General features: G+C 48.4%; 1 protein-coding gene across 1 annotated transcript in view; it reads right to left on the minus strand.

The window, feature by feature from the left end:
* Positions 1-7,011, minus strand: part of CPNE2 (copine 2) — a 917,381-nt gene extending 910,370 nt beyond the window's left edge. The window contains exon 1 of the mRNA XM_078671428.1: positions 6,743-7,011. The gene's annotated coding sequence lies outside the window, so the exon portion shown is untranslated. The remainder of the gene's footprint in view (positions 1-6,742) is intronic.
* Between the last annotated feature and the right edge of the window lie 10,791 nt (positions 7,012-17,802).

Consider the following 17,802-nt stretch of genomic DNA (forward strand, 5'->3'; position numbering starts at 1 on the left):
CACCTCAGTGGCCCCGTTGTCAACTTTTTGAATCCATTACCTCACCAGTACCGTCTAAGCAGTAAAACCAGCACCCAGTGGCTCCCGCTTTAGCACCACGGACAGTCAGAGCAACTCTGCACCAGGGATCTACGAGACACATAAAATTCAACTAACTGTTGTGGCCTGGTCCTGGGACCCGCATCACCTTAAACCCCCCTCCAGAGTGGGTTCCACGCAACTCGACCTGCAAGTGACCGATTGTCACTAGTTCTTTTTAGCATTGACTGCAAAGCTAAAGTTCAACAGTATTGATCTGCACAGATTTATTTTTCATTCTAAAATCTATACCTCCAATTATACTTATCTGATTGTCTTCATTTTGATGTCTAAACGTATGTACAAATCTGCTTCATTTTTATAAATTGGTGTTGGATATCTTTCGAGGTGTGATAGCTACTTATCGTCCATGTTGGTTATATGAAAGCCTTAACACATGTTACTCTAGTAAAGCCTGACTGCTCTGTGCCACGCAACCAGGACTGAGCTAGGGATTTATTAGTGGTAAATCAAAGGGCCTATTTTGAGATTAATACATAGTAGAGCCTACCCAGCATCAATGGATAATACTCTACTTTCCTACACCCATATATCAGGCATGTCTATACAACATAGGAAGGACTGTCGGTGTCTAGTCCATACAGGGAGTGCAGGTTTCCACACAATATATCAACTTTACAATGATAGCAGTGGAAATGATTAATTGCACACTCCTATAAAAAGTGTGGTATACTAGTTGAGTGAATAGAACCAATTAGTAATACAGATAGATAGGTAGGTAGGTGTTTCACCAAACAGCTCCAGGCTATCAGAAGGGTGCAACCTCAGTAAAGCGGATTACCTAACTCAGAATACTGAAAGAATGTCTGAAGCACACCAAAGAAGTATCAATAATCAATTGAAATGAAGAGTAAACAGTTGAGGAGTCAAAGAATATATGGTAGACCAAGAGGTCATGGTTATTGCCGTAGTAGAAAGCTTTGTCCTATGTTGTATTCACATAGGTTGTAGTGTGATATTATTCTATTCATGAGTATCAACTAAAACTTATATATTTGGTTCCTTTTGATAGAAGACAAGCAGTGTCACAGTACCGCCACGAGGTACCGAAGAAAGACGTGATGGGTATAGAAACAGCTGACACATGTTTCGACAATTTGACTTTTTCAACACTACTGTATGCCAGTAAGGCATGTGGCGAAAAAATAATGAGTTGCAATGTAGAAATTATAAAGTATTGTGTCTTTGGTTGGCAAAGTGCAACTCATTAAGATGGTTAAGCTTGAGAAAGTTGATAAAAACAGTCATTATACATGTTATAGGAAGTTCCCCAATAGTCTGTTGGTACGCATATGGTAAGTTCTTTCGAAGTGTTTGTTACCATGGTGTCAAAGAACATTGTCAATCTTTCAAAGTTCAGACAACACCTTGATCCACTCTGTCCTTCCCTCCTACTCTGGAACTCAAAGTGCTGTGTTTGTTTCTTTATTTGCCTGCTGTGACAGAGCTCCTGTGCAGGGTCCACAGAAACCGGGGTGAATCTACTCAAACCCAGCACTGCGCATGTCACGGACTGCTGTGGTGAACCCTGGACTTGGTGTTTCATCTGGCTGGGCTGACTCTGTAACACTCTCTTCCTTTAAAAAGAAATTGACACTTGTGGGGCCGCCAGTATCCATCACATCTAGGTCTAAATATGGCACGTTAGCTTGTCTAACAAAGACGCACACTTTAGTGCAACTGGCCTTAATATTTCAGTAGCCGTAGGGCCCCTCATTTTCGGATGTCCAAATGCCTAGATCTTCCGCTGCAGGTTTATAAGGAAACAGATTAGCTAGGGATATTGTAGATTTTAAGGCCAGCAAATGTTATTTCAGGTCACAGTCTCGTCACTTGACCAAACTGTGTAATCCTGGTCAAAGCACTTCTTGTTTCCGGCCTCACTTATCTTATGTGCCAAAAGTTGGGTTTAAGGATAGCACACAAGAGGATACCTTTGTTCATTAAAACAACACCCACAACAGACCTTGCTTCTGATATTGATTTGTGAATCTGTAACAACTGAAGTTTGGCTATACAGGGACCTCTTATATACCCAGTGCTTTAAATTGGCCAGTACTCTCCGTTACTGAGTACTTTTTTCGTTTTGAGAGGGAGAGTACCAGCACGTCTCAACAGAAATGTAATACTTTTACTTGGAGAGTACTGGCACTTTTTAGAAACAAGCAGGTACTCTGGTAGAGAGTACCTGCACTTTTATTTTTCCATTTCAGGCACTGATAATACCACTATGAATCTGGCACTCTGATGTTAACAGGACAAGTCATGACAAAACGATGGACACTATATATATATATATGGACAATAGCATCATTTAACTTGATTAAAAAAAAGGGAAAAAAGGAAATGATTCTTTTTTGGTATTGTACTGCAGCATTCATTTAGCGCTTACTACCCTAAGTGGGGCACTAAAGCGTTTGCCTACATGTGTATCATGCTACACCATGTAGGGCGTGTGGTTGGAAGGATGTTGTCTTTGTTTTGATCCTATGTGGAATAGGTTTCCGTGCGTGATGACCACAGAAGTGTAGCTATGGTGTTATGGATAGTGCTTTAAATGGGCCGGTACGGAGTACCAGCACTTTTTTCTTTTGAGAGGGCCAATACCAGCACTTTCCAAGAGCGACATAATACTTTTCATTGGAGAGTACCGGCACTTCTCCGAAACAAGCAGGTATTCTGCTAGAGAGTACCTGCACTTCTAATTTTCCATTTCAAGCACTGGTTAGGGGCACAGCATGGAGCAATGTGTTGGACGATGAAGGGAGAGAGACGGACGCACAATTGTATGTTTTCAGTACACTGGCACCTTTGAACAGCCCAGCGGGTCCCTTTATGGTATATCTTATTCTATAGTCAGTTTAGCTGATTACTACACTCGGTCGTCCAATCTGACATGTTGTGTATAGTTGGGCCTGAGATAGCCTGGTTGGAGGGAGGGAGAAGAGGAGAGACATGCATTTTCTTTTGGTAGAAACATATGATCCCACCGATATAAAACTTTATAAATAAATAAATAAAAATAAACACACACAGCAGTGCGGGAGGCTACAGAGAGCCCCCGCCAGTGACCCTAGGAGCCCTGAACACATCATGCCACATGGCCCCCGTCGGTCTTTTGACTGGAATCAGCGTTACAACTGCGGCACAATGCAGCTTTTCACATCACGAGCCGGACCGAGGGTTAGGTGGGACTGGGACTGCCAAGGCCTGGAGCAGCGGCCGCCACTCCCAGCCTCCACACAAGACCCGGGATTGTAGGAGAGGTGAGCTCACTGGTCTGGGGGAAGAATGAATAAACATACACTCCCGCCCTGCCTGCCCAGGCCTCGGGCTGGCATCACCTGGGGGTGTTGAATGCTGCAAGAAGTGCAGTTAAGATTCAGAGTATTACCCACTCAAATGTGGGTTTGAAAGCGCTGCTTTACTGATTAGGTTTTTTTATTCCTTAAATTAATGTGAAGTAATGACGTGGTCTCTTTAAACTTTTACCAAATGCTAGCAAGCCATCCATCCAGTGATCGATTTTAGAAATATTTAGTGTGTTCACGTAATACGAGACTTAGCTTTTATTGATTTAAGTTACACGGTTTCGATGACCTATAAAGAAACATAAAAAATTGCTTTCTAGGTGGCGGGGTGTAAACAACACAATCACGCTTATTAAAGTGTAAGGTGTAGGGAAATCAGATTTCTATTGCGGTTTTGAGATATATGACTGACCAGCCTCAATAAGAATAGAAATACACTAAGGAAGATTTCCCACAATCAAAGGCGAGCATTCATCGGGATTTAAAGGTTTAAAAAAAAACAAAACATAGCCCTCCGAGAACAAACATTTGTGAAACAATGTCTCAGTTACTTCCCTTACCAGTTACGGAGCAAATTTTCCATGGACGCTAATGGAGGCAGACAAAGGTGGCCTCCTCACCGTCTATTCTCGATAGGACAAAACATTCATAATCCAAAGGCAGCGACCCCTCCATCACTGTGCCCCGGTGCCACTGAGCATGCTGCACGGGCGATAGTTCCCGCCCTGCCCCTTACAAAATAAAACAAAAAGAAATAGAACAACATCTAACCTACACGTGGAATCCTTTGTCGTAAATGTGTTACTTATGGGGCGCAAAATAACGGCATATAGCTACTTACACTGGTAAACATAGTAAAAATGTTGGGGCCTCATTTATGAGGCTGCGTCACTTTTACGCCGCCGGTGTGTCACGCAGCAGTGGCGTAAAAAATGCACCTTGTTGCGCCATATTTACAAAGTGACGCATCTACCTAGATGCGTCACTTTGTAAACCCCTGCGCCACATTATACCTGCGCCAGGTATAATGTATGCAAGGGGGGGGGGCGTTTTCACGCAAGAAAGGGTCATGGAAGTGACGCAGTGAAATCTATAAGATTTCACTGCGCCATTTCTTGGCCGCTAATGCGTCAAAATCTTACGCCTGCTTCATGGCAGGCGTTAGACTGACGCAGGCACTAACAACATGGGACTAGCCCATGTGAAAGTACGCATTGCTGGAGTTGCGTCACTTTTGTGACACACTCCAGCAATGCGTCACTTTTGCGCCTACAGAGACGTCAGAAATACTGAAATATGACGCATCAATCATGTCGCAAGGAGTGCGCACTGAGAAGTGACGCATCGCTGCTTTCACGCAGCGATGCGTCATTTCTCATAAAAGAGGCCCCCAGGAGTCCATGGAAGTATCGCAGTTTTAGTGGAACACGAGCTGGAACTGTCGTAATTAGATATATTTTCAGGAAAACGACGTGCATATCACGAAGGACGTTTACAAGCCACTGAGGTGAGTGGCAGACAATAACATGAAAGGAATGGGGATCAGGTTTAAAAAATGTTGGGACCATGACAGGCGGCAACCCCAAAACTCAATCCCTGAACGAGTTCCCCCTTTCTCGTTTTTGCCCACTCTCGTCGCCCCCAAGGCCATTCAAAGGGGCTTTGGTGTGGAACATACGTGCGGTGTCACCATGGACCGCAGTGCATACAAGAGGCGCGCAGAGCCGGCGCTACCCGGCCCGGCCCACGTGCAGGACAGTGGCAGCCTCCAGAGGCAGGGCAGTGGGGAGGGAGAGGCAGGGCAGTGGGGAGGGAGAGGCAGGGCAGTGGGGAGGGAGGGGCGTGACTGGGAGGACAGCTGATCTCTCGCATGTCAACAGTGTCAAGTGCACAGGAGGCGCGGTCCGTTTGTTTTCCTTTCACATTTCCAAATGCGCGTGTAATCAGCACACGCGTGCCCACGTCCAGATGTGTCTATCGGTGCCATGTCACCGACGAGGGTGATTTTCAGTCCTGATGTTTCAGCCCACCGCACTAAGTATTCTGGGAAATGTAGGCGTTTGACCAATAATTGGGAAACCGGGCAGGACTGGAAATCAGAGGCAGCCCTGTTAACAATGTTCAAGCAAGCCCGGTGCCTTTATATATTTATGCCCCTCTCTACCCCAACAAGCCGCCCCTCTCCAATGTCCCTCTCCACTGTTGCAATAAACCCCGAGGAGGTGGAGAGTGATTTTGAACGCCCAGCAGCAGCCCTGGGCCTTCCAAAAACGGCCTCGAATGACTCCAGCCCCCCGGGGAAATGCCCGATGGGTTAAATAGGCAATTAAGCAGCTGTTGGAACATAAAACTACAAGTCCCAGCATGCTTAACGCTAGGATTAATGAAACACACACACGACTGGCTAAACTTCACTTGTGGCATGGTGGAAGTTGACCGCAATGCAAACATCGTAACCCCTCCCGCCCCCACCATCCAACCTGGATGATACATTTAAACTTTTTTTAAAGGCAAATGTTAAAATGGGCGACAGTTACTTCCTCACAGCGTCACGCAGTTGATCGCTTTAAATAAGCTCAAATAACGGAACACCATCCCTGTTGCAGTGTCAGAGCATATAAACTTATAAATAAATAATATTTTGAGGTGCCAAATTGGTGAAAAACAAGTAATCCTAGATTTTCTTAGCTGTTTCTTGTAAAGAGGAGAAACGTGCGAGGACAGGAAATAGACCAAGTAAGACATTGCGTGATATTACCAAGCAACTAACTTCAGCCCTTGCTCGCCATCAACAAAGAGCTGCGGTCGGGTCTCGGAGGAGCTACACACCAAAGACACAAACTCTCTGCGGCAACCATGACAGCGCTACACACTGCGCGAGTGCGACTCCCAGCCCACGGTCTGCCGCCACGTCCCGCCCACGCCCCCTGGACACATGGCATGTAAACACGGCCGCTGCGGGTTCAAACATAGCCTAAGACGACAGCTGGCGGGCATATTGACACTGCTCCTCTCTCAAACTCTGTAGTGGCAAGCACATGGCACCTCACTTCATCCACCATGCGGGCACAGAGATTCAGTTGGACCTCATGAGTGAATGCGCCGTGCCAGATTGTCACCCCTCCTACCTGGATGTCGGGGTGGAAGTGACTCTAGGAGCCCCCTATCCTCGTGAACAAAAATAAACATGCGCTTTCGCTAAGTTGGAACCTTGACAGCTAAATGTGTTTTCGACTGATCGGGAGGGTGCGGGAACCTCAAACCCACGGGGCACTTTGTAAGCAGCAGTGTGTCAGGAAGAGCAGACTGCGCGCCCCCTCTCCGAGTCCTACCTCTTGGCGGGCTGTGCCTCGTACTGCCCTCTGCTCCTTCCTCCTGCCCCGAGAGCGGTCCGTGCTCTCAGCCTGCCGGGAGTCCGCTGTACTCTCAGCCTGCGCGGAGTCCGATGCGCGGGGTTTGCGCTGGCTTTGCAGTGCGCGGTGCCTCCTTCCTGCCGCAGGGTGTCTTCAGTCCTCGCCCCTCCGGCTCATGCCCCGGGCAGTGCGGGGAGCGGGCGCGGCTCCCGGGCTGTGCTGCGCCTCCGCTTCCTCGGATGCACAGTGTGCCAGGCTCCGGGGGCAGGACGGGGCTCGGCTCCTCCTCCCCCGTCCGGATGGGAGTGGAAACGGGTACCGCGTCTGGCGGAGCTGCCGGGACGGGCGGAGAGCGGTGTGAACCGTTCAGCCGAGCGTCAGGGGTGCCGAGCCCGCCTCGGGGGGCCTCACGGCGGGGCGGGGCAGATGCGGAGCCCGGGGTGATTGAGCCGTGGGCTCGGGCATGGCTCTAGCATGCAAAGGTCATTGGACCAGCAATCCTCCAGGTTTCAGTGGCCAAGACGCACCGGGCACATTGGAGCAAACACCGATCTTGTCTCTGGCAGTGTTACTGACTAGAGCATAACAAGCACGCAGACCGTGCCAACACGTCTATCTCTGAGCGTGACATGCGAGATGCAGGTAATGATCACCTGTCAGAGGGCTCTGTGAACAACACGTCAAGCGCACGGGAAAGAACCGTGACATGCCTGGCCTACCAAACCAGCCAACATTCATTACTCGTTAAGAGTGACTGTCTAGAACATAAGATACCAATCCAGCCAAGAAGTCATTCTGAAAGCGTGACTGATGGTGACATGTCGCTGTCGGGCTTGGTAGGTTTTGTATAGGTCACCCCACATGGGAGGCAGTTTCTGCACTGAAATGTATCATTCATTGGTACATTATGACTACAGGACGACTATTTCATTCCTGAGGCACCACTTTAGACCTTGATTGCAACGTGATTTTGAATGTTGCAGGGAAGAGACCATAACATACTTTAACCCGGCCTTATTAAGACCCAGCCTGTCACTTTTTGTTCCTTGAAACATGCATTTGAGTTCCAGCCGCCGGGGTAGCAAATACTACATTGCTTTGGCCCGGAGGCACCAGGGAGCCTCATAACTTTGGCGGGAGTAGGCTTATCGCACGTTAGTATTATGGGGCCTCGCATGGGGGGCATGCGTTGGTTCCACCCCACAGGAGTAATACAGTTCTTGGCAACTAGTGAGTCTGAGCATAGCAGGTATCTCCTGTGCAATAATTGGGTGTTTTCTTTTGTAAAATGATCGGGTCTGGGCAATTTGTTTAGTCCCTGGACAATAATTGGTGTGTTCTCTTGGAAACCAAATCATGCACCCCCTGTGCCATGATTGAAATGTGTTTGCTGTTAAACAATGGGTGAGTCGGGGCAGTTCACGCATCCCCCGTGCAAGGATGGAATGTGTTCTTTGGTACAGCAACTGGTGCTCAAGTAAGGGACTCTGATCCTGTTGAGCGAGTTAGCAACATGCTTACCTGTCAATGCTGGTTATGGGCTGTTTGTACTGTTCTCTCTTCTTGAAACACAGGGGTTTCATACTATGATGGTCAAACCACGCCTGGATGCCTGGCCTGCATGGGCGCGGAGCCTGCACAGGGGAAGAACACATGGTGGCCAGTGTGTGGGGTTCTGGGTAAGCACGTCCAGGAATGGAGTGTAACCTTTTTTCTAATTGCAGGACAATCGGATCAAGTACACTGGCACCACTCTGAGAAGAACATTTAGGGCCGTCAGAGTTTGGTAATAAAGGGGGGCGAGCTTGTCGCACTACAGTATCGGGTGGTATAGTACCTTTGACATGGCCTAGGGTTAAACTCAGGTATACAAGTGGCAAATTATCTCAAGCCATGTGTCTAGGAGGATGTTTATGTATCCCCCGAATAGGGCTCGTAGGAGTGCATTACGTCAATAAGTGCAGCTTGTAGAATTGTTTTGATAAGTTTTTTTTAAAATTGGTTTTATCAATTTTTATTGAACACCGTCCACTTGCTGTGCGAAAAGATACCGGGACACAATAAATTATAATAATATTAGATCTTCCTGTCATAGCAATACACCCGGGTCGCACAGGGGGGGAGGGACACTTTCTATCCTCTTCGCCCACTTTCTTGCATGGTACACACTTGTCACTTTGGTAAATGTTTAGCCCAGCTAGGGGAGTTAGCCAAGTCTGGTCATCCGGCAGTGCGGATATGGCCCGCCACTGCTTTTTCAGCAACGAGTTCACCGTTGCTCAATTTACAAGGGTGGTTGTTTCTGGTGCGCAGCACAGCCCCTCAATTGTCACTAGGTTACACTGTCTGGCCTTCAGAGAGGACCTCTCAACAGGCACAGAGTAAGTCAAGTTCATTGGTGACTTTTGCCTTTGGATTTAACGGCTTGCAAGATACTGAGAGGGTCATGGGGCCACAACATAACCTGGCTATAACGATGGAAGAAGGAGTGTTTAGCGTTCTTACTGCTCAAGACTGGGCAAGTAATCCTTCAGGTTTGCACCTCCTCTCCGCAAGGCTAGGAGGCGAGGACACCAGTACTTAGGTCACATACCCCTTGGCAGGAAAGTCACCAAAGGGAGGGGGGATTGGCTGCGGCTGGCCTTGCCAGGACAGGGATAGCCATTCACACTCCTGGGGCATGTGGAGATGAGGGTTAGATCACAGACTGGGGAGTTTGGGCCAAGAAACCCTTCGCTAGAGCTACGGGGGACATCAGGCTGGAAGGTGTCTATGAGGGACGGACAAGGGCATTATAGGGCTGTAGTACGGGACACTGCATTTGCGTTAACACGGATGGGTCCCAGTGGACACACCAAAAAGACTGAAGCGAAACATGTGGCACACAATTGTGCAGTTCGACACCGGCTTTGCTGTAGGTATCAGGGTCACAGGTGGATTCACCAGTATAAGCATGGTCCGATTCTTGCTGGTTAAGGGAATGGCCCTAGAAATAGCAGGATGTAAGTAGTAATGCCGGCCTTGGTGGGGGGCCCTGGCGGCGACGGTCGCCACAATCAGGGCTGTGGCGGAGTTACAGGGCGATCCAGAGGCGGAAAGGTACTCAGGGGTACCCTCTTCAGGAGCACAAAGGATGCTGAGGCCTAATATCCCCAGGAAGTCTGTGCGGTGGACCCTGGGGTGCGACGGCGCCCCGTTATCCTACAGGCGGTTGGAAACCTGTACAACCGGGGGTCGCTTGAACGCTCCGCCCCTCGTAGGGGGGGGCGTGAGCAAGAGGGTGGACCGATGGTTCACCGGAAGTGGGAGTTGCTACCCCCTCACCACAACCGCTAAGCACCGATTGGCTAAGGCCACGATGCAAGTTTGGCCCATCAGGTGGTAGGCCTCGAGGAGCGGCTTGCCTTTGGATCGCCTGTAAGATAACCCACCTTGTTGACATATTGTTATGCTAATAAACCTGCAGCAAATTTTTCCCAACAAAAAAGTGTCTTGTCTGCTTATTTATGCTGCATGTATGTTGCTGCGGGAGGGATGGTCATTGTGGCCGATATTGCCACTGCCAGGCTCCGTTACACTTCTCCTCGGGGCTGCGCTGAAAGTCCTAAACCCACACCCACGCGACCACCCCGTGGCCCGATATAAATCACAGACCAGTAGGATGATCCCGCGAGCGCGGGAAAGGAAGGGGACAGCGGGGAGGGAGATCTGTAATGACAAAGACAAGATGTTTAGTTTCACACCCCTCCCTATCTACCTTTAGGAATCTGACTCGCTTTTCAGATAACCTAACACTCGTTTCAACTTCTTACATAATCATACCTGAAAAGGAAAACACCTAATCTTTATATGCAGGAGAGGGAGGGAAGGTCCTATCAGTGGCAGCAACCTAACAAGAAAGGAACAGAATACATGCATATGAGATATCCAACATTCTCACCAAGGACTCGAATTGCTTATATCATCATCCCTACCAATTCCTGGTTATTTTCTGCCTTGCTTCACTGGTCCGTTTTACTAGGTACCCCCCAGGTTCCTCTCCTGTATTGTAAAAGAAAACACAACAAGGTTGCCAAAAGAAAACAGAGAATAAACGATATGCTGAAGGTTTTCTTCACCTTCACTTTGTATTGTCCCGCAAATCCAAAATATAAAGTTTTTCCGCTTTGTATTCCTCACATTGGAGTGACTCTTTCACTCTTCCGTAACCCCCGTTCTGTTATGCTCAGATGACTGAGGGCTTTGTTTACCTCACACGGGTACTTTATCCAGTATATACATTGTTTACACTCCAAATGTTATTTTCCCTACAAGAGAACGCAGCCGCGATTCTCCGAACACCGGTTAACACAAACACAGGTGTTGACAAAGTCAAGAAAGGGAAAACGACGAACACGGCCGTGTTCGTCTTCTGAAAGCCACACAGCTGTAAATCTTGTTTGTTTCCAGTCCGTGTGCCTCCAACCGGCAAGCACACGAAATCTCCTACTCACGGTTTACTGCATAGAAGGAACGGCCTCTCCTCCCTCCGGCACACATACAGTAATTATCGGCTCCGTTCTCCCTGAAGTTGTGGCTTAAGTTTTCCTGGAAACGTGTATCTCACGTCCTGCGCAGCGTCACCCATTGCCCTCTGGGATTAGTGGTTCAGAGAAAAGAGGCAGCCAAACACCACGCATTGCGCGGACAGCGTTCCATAATGACCGATTCTGACAGCCACTATGCGGGCCGACCGACTTGTCCCCCGTAGGGACCCTCATAAGAGGACAGCCCCCTTAGTGCCACAAGATGGCACACGGAGCAGCCTAGGGTCCCCGGACCCTGGTAGGTGCCGCTCATCACTTCCGGCCGGGGCGGGGGGTGGGGAGAAGTATAAAGTCCTCCCACACCCCCCTGGCGTCCTCTTTACCCCCTCACCCTGACACCGTTTCCCTCCTTACCGCCTACCTGGCGTTTTCAGGGTGGGGGGGAATATGTTCTAATCTTTTTTATTTGTGTTGCAGGCGGAGTTACAGGGCGATCCAGAGGCGGAAAGGTACTCAGGGGTACCCTCTTCAGGAGCACAAAGGATGCTGATGCCTAATATCCCCAGGAAGTCTGTGCGGTGGACCCTGGGGTGCGACGGCGCCCCGTTATCCTATGGGCTGTTGGAAACCTGTACAACCGGGGGTCGCTTGAACGCTCCGCCCCTCGTAGGGGGGAGGCGTGAGCAAGGGGGTAGACTGATGGTTCACCGGAAGTGGGAGTGTCTACCCCCTCACCACAACTGCTAAGCACCGATTGGCTAAGGCCACGATGCAAGTTTGGCCCATCAGGTGGTAGGCCGCGAGGGGCGGCTTACCTTTGGATCGCCTGTAAGATAACCCACCTTGTTGGCATATTGTTATGCTAATAAACCTGCAGCAAATTTTTCCCAACAAAAAAGTGTCTTGTCTGCTTATTTATGCTGCATGTATGTTGCTGCGGGAGGGATGGTCAGTGTGGCTGATATTGGCACTATGTGACATGCCTGGCCTACAAAATCAGCCAACATTCATTGCTCGTTAAGAGTGACTGTCTAGAACATAACAAGATACCAATCTAGCCAAGAAGTCATTCTGCAAGCGTGACTGATGGTGACATGTCGGGTGTCAACTTCAAGGCGCTGGTGTAAGGATCTTACCGGGAATTTCTGCAGGAGCGTCAGGAAAATGATGAATAGTCCTCAACCTTCCACTATCACCAATTACCTCTATCAAGCACTAGAGCGCAAATGGTAAATAGGGGAAAGAAGGGTAACAAAACAAGGAAAAAAGGGGAGACAATTCTCTAGGAATCAGCCACCTGTCCACCAGCCGGTAGGAAGACCTTAATGCCCTGTAAAGGAATGGGACAATGAGCAGTGTTCTTGTATACAAAATATGGAGGCCTGGATATTAGTATATAACTCGGGAGTTACCTAGAGCAAACATCTGTCCCTTGTCTATAGGTACAGGGCTTCACAATTTAAATGCAAGGACTTGGCTCTCTGGAGAAAAACACATGTACAAGTACAAGGTCAGTAAGCTCATATGCAATGTGCAAGCCATATTTTAAAGAATGGAAAGTCTCTCACCAATAGGCATACAACAATATGAAGTGTCTGTAGAATGACAACAAATGGTTCCTCAATTGGCAGTCGTTTCCTATGATAAACAGAAACAGTAAAACAAAGGCAACAGGGCCAAAATAATAATAGCAATAAGTTTTAGCAGCACAGCGCGCTGTTACCGTAACCCCAGGGGTGGGCTCCAGACGTCTGTTCTTTCAACTGAGCATCCATGGGTCGTGGTAACAAGGATCCGAAGAGAAGTGATGTCCCAAAAGAAATGAGGGCAAAAACTAAGGGGAAAAACTCGGAGTGCAGCAGGACCCCAATCCAGACGCAGGCCACCTCCAACTGGAAAGGCTCGACCAGACCCGCCGGCCGACTGGACAAAATCCGGCCGGCGGGCGGAGCCGTGCCAAAACCAGTCCAGCAGGAGCAAATGACCTACGCTGATTAAGAATCCGGCCGCACTACGAGTGGGGCAATTACAGGGGAAAAACAACTCAGCAAGGAACGGAATCCAGGGGCAGGAATCCGGACCGATGCAGAAAACAGCAGGGAGTCGAAGACTCGCTTGAACGGACCAGACGGCAATGAAGACGCGAAGAATAGGAAACAGGAAGACCGGGATTCGAAGTACAAGGCAACACTAAAACGCGAAGCCTCGATTATCCAGGAAGTCAGGCATTTCAACCTGCCTGACTTCCTTGCACATGCGCAGTGGGGAGCTGCCATCTTGCGGCTGGTATCGGCAATCGTGACAGCTGGGGGCCCTCAGGAAGATTAAGCGAGCTATTGTCCAGAGTCACATGGTGCTGGGCTGATCTGCCGCCTGCGCTGGGGATTGAACTGTGAGCCCCTGGTTCCGAGGCAGCTGTCCTGGCTGCTGCACCACACCCCTTCCTGGTACAGGCCAGGCATAACCCCCTCATATGTCCTCCACGTCCCAGTCCTTACAAAGTGAGGCAATCCTGCCTCCTGACAGGCTATTCTCAACACTAGTGTTTCTTTCAAACTAGGAGGGCCTTCTATAGGGATAGTCTAAAGTTAGCCAAAGCGGCGTGGGAGTCTGAAAGATGGGATGCAATTAACAGGCTCTCACTAACAGAGACATGAGGGCGTTCTGGATCCTCATTCTAACAGCTAGTTCCTCAGAGAGATCACCTATCGAGCCGAATTTTGCTGCAGACGCTTGGAAACTTCACTTCCAATCGCTGTATTCCACCAAGGTTATTATAGAGCCCATAGGGGGAATCTTGCCAACTGCTGTGGAGAACCCCCTTGAAGACGATATGGCGTTCACCCTGACTGAAGTGCTGAGTGCAATTGGGAAGCTTCCCCTTGGAAAGGCCCCTGGATTAGATAAGATTCCCCGGGATCTTTTTCAGGACCAACCCAATATCTGGGGCCCATATCTCTGTGTAATATTTAATGCTATATTAAATGGCATAACAATCCCGGATACTTGGTTAGGGGCAAACATCTTCCCAATATACAGGAAGGGCTTTCCCCTCCTGCCCACTAACTACAGGCCAATAAGCCTGATTGACATAACCCAGAGGTTGTTTGCCAGGATTGTCCGGGAGCGTCTCCAGTCCTGGGTGGACAAACGGGAGATTCTGAGTGCGTACCAGGCAGGCTTCCGTAAAAATAATTCTACCATTGACCAAATCTTTAGGCTCCAATTAATATATTGGAAGATGGTGACTATAGAGGGTAGGAGCCTCTATTTGATCTTCGTTGATCTTAAATCAGCCTTTGATTTGGTGCCTCGTGACAAACTTTGGGCGGTTTTAGAACAACTGGGCATTCCGCCCTATTTGCTCTTTCTGATCAAGTGAATGCATACTGGAAACTTTGCCCAGGTGAGATACGGGAAACATGGGGAATTGACCCCACGCTTCCCAGTGAATAGGAGTGTAAGGCAGGGGTTTTATTTGGCCCCACACTGTTCTATCTTTTTATGAATGCCTTGGTGGACCAACTAAATGAGGCAGTTAACATCGATGCCCCAAAGCTCGCCCGTGGCAAGGTGCCAGCAATTATGTTTGCATCTAAATCGCCCATGGGCATCCAAAGGACCCTTGACAGCTTCTCTTTATTTTGTATAAATCGGGACTTAGAGATTAACACACTAAAAACCAAGTATATGGTATTTAACCCTAGTAAAACATCTCGCCCTAATCCTACCTTAAATGGTATCCAGCCAGAGAGGGTAGCTGTCTTTGACTACCTGGGTGTTACACTGATGGAAACCTTTGGGTGGGGTCCTCAGCAAGAAAAGGCAGGCTTTAGGTTAGCACAGATGGCTGGGGGAATTGCAAAATGGTACAGGAACTCAACATCTAGACAACCGGGTCAGTTGACCGAGATATATAAAGTCCAAATCAGGAGTGCTATAATGTATGGGGAAGAACTTTGGGGACACTTCCCTGTAGATGGACTGGCCAAAACTGAGAACAAGTTTATGAGACAGCTCTTGGGTCTACCGCAAAGCACTCCTCTTATCCCCCTACGTATAGACCTCGGGATTAGACCCATAGATGAGGAGATCGGACTGACACCCTTGACCTTTTGGCGAAGTCTATGGGCAACTCCTGAGCTAATAGCCTACCAGTCGGAACTCAAGGTGATCTTGGGGCTCCCGGGGTGGGTAAACTATCTTGGTTCGCGCACGTAAAGATCTGTGCCTTTGATTAGGCCGGCCGAACCTATGGACCCACCCTGAAGAAGTGTCCCCGACAATATCAGGGCTCGAACTAGTCAAAACCTACAGACAGTTGAGATTGGCTGAAATACAAGGGAGTGGAAAACCCGGGCATCTAACCTCTGACTTCCTCAATTTGAAAGATCAGTACTTATTTGAGGCCTTCCTTGATGATGTTCAACCGTTTATGGCAAGGAAACTTTATGCCCAGTTTACATTGGGTTGCTTGCCGGTCCATGCATTTACAAACCAATGGTCAAAACCCTTCCCTATTGGATGTCCTGCCTGCAATAGCCGAGAAGAGACACCATTCATGTTTTCTTCTTTTGCCCAGGATATAACGCACACAGGAGGTATTGGCTTCTTCCACTATGCAGGAACCTTGGATATAGTTGTTGTATAGCTTTATTTCGAAATATTTCTCATTTCTTAAAAGCATTACAGTGTAAAAACAATTATAAAATATAAAGCAGTTATGCAGTTCGACCATTAATACATAAGGTGCAGATCAAAAACAACAGTATAATGTGTACAACATTTGTGCAGATCAGCCAGCTAAAAGACATTTATACAACATACAATAATAAACCATCCTTAAGAAGAGGCAAAAGGACACAACAGCGAATGGCTAAAACCAGAGGAATCAGGATAGATAACCTTACTGGAGGAGCATTTTCCTCTCAGATCTTATCCTCCAAGCCCATCCCAAGAATTTTGCCAGGCCACAAGCAATGAAGGGGTGAGTGTCTGATCTTAACATCTGTAAGGTCTCCGCATGTGACCGAGTGCCCAGCTTCAGGCAAAGAGGTTTCAGCCATCTGCGGCGTGGGGCAGCATACGCTGAACACTCAAACATTAAGTGGGCAATGGATTCATCCCTGTTAGCACAGAAAGGGCAGGTTGCTATGGTTTGCCAGGGTGGTTTCCAGTTCGCTGTCCATGTACAAAGGGGCAAAACTCCACCCTGAATTTAAAATACAGTGCCCTTTCCAAAGGGTTGGAGATCACATCCAGGTAGGGTTCTCTAAGGAGGGAATCTTTAATAACCAAAAACTCAGCAGCAGATCTACAAAGATTGGGGTGGCTCACTCTCTCATTTTCCACCCATGACCAAAATATTTTCTTTAGCAGTTGTTTAGGTGGTGAAGATCTATTGACCCAAGCGTCTCCCAGGCCCAAATCGAAAAGGAGGCGCTTTACTTCCATGAGCCAGCCGATTTTGGACCACCCCGGGGTTGCGAGGAGTTCACATAGTGCGTCTGCATAGCTTGAGAGTTCAGGGACATTCCAAATGCGGGCCCATAATAATAGAGGGCGTAGCTTTGACTGCTCGGCTATGGAGCGTGTGCCTGTGTCAAGTAAGAGAGGGAGAGTGGGAGAGCTATGGGGGAGCCTCATTAGGTCTTTAAGGAATTTATTCTCAAGCTGGGACAGAGTATCAAATTTCTGCGTGCCCCACAGCTCTGCCCCATACAACGCCGCACTCACAGCTTTTGCCCTATAGATATCTAGTATCACCCCAATAGGTTTTAGGGGAGAGGCACGATGTTCTTTTAATAACGCACCTGTGACCCTCCTATGCGTCAGAATAATTTTTTGATGATGTGCCTTCCAACTCATAGAGTCACAGAGTCGTATGCCTAAATAATCGAATTCCCTTACCCTTTCTAGTGGGACTGAATCAAGGGTTGGGGGGTGTACTGACTTCCTAGGGGGATTCAGCACCAGGAACTTGGTTTTGCTGATGTTAATAGCCAAGCCCCTGGAGTCGCAAAAGCCCTGGAACCTTGATAGCAATGTTTGGAGGCCTAGCGGGGATTTCGAGATCAGCAGGGTGTCATCTGCGAACAGGAGAGTTGGTATCTTCCTGCCCGCCAGGGAGGGTGCATCTGCTGGTAGTTTAAGAAGATGCTCCACCACTCCATTTAGATATAGTGAAAATAGAGTGGGGGCTAGCACACACCCCTGGCGGACGCCCCTGTCAACAGAGATACGAGGTGTTTTTTGACCTTGCGTGCCCCATCTAACTTGAGCAAAATTGCTTTCGTGGAATTTAATGATCAATGCGAGCAGGTACGAGGGCATGCCCAAGCCCTCAAGGACGGCCCACAATTGGTTACGTGGGACTAGGTCAAAGGCAGTCCGCAAATCTATAAAGGCGAGATACAGACTGCCTTTGCCCAGTTTTACCACTTTCCAATAAAGCATTAGGAATCGAAATGTCTGCTCAATCGTGCCAGTACCTGTTCTAAAACCGGCCTGAAA

The sequence above is a fragment of the Lissotriton helveticus genome, chromosome 12, assembly GCF_964261635.1.
Source record: "Lissotriton helveticus chromosome 12, aLisHel1.1, whole genome shotgun sequence".
Lineage (NCBI taxonomy): Eukaryota > Metazoa > Chordata > Amphibia > Caudata > Salamandridae > Lissotriton > Lissotriton helveticus.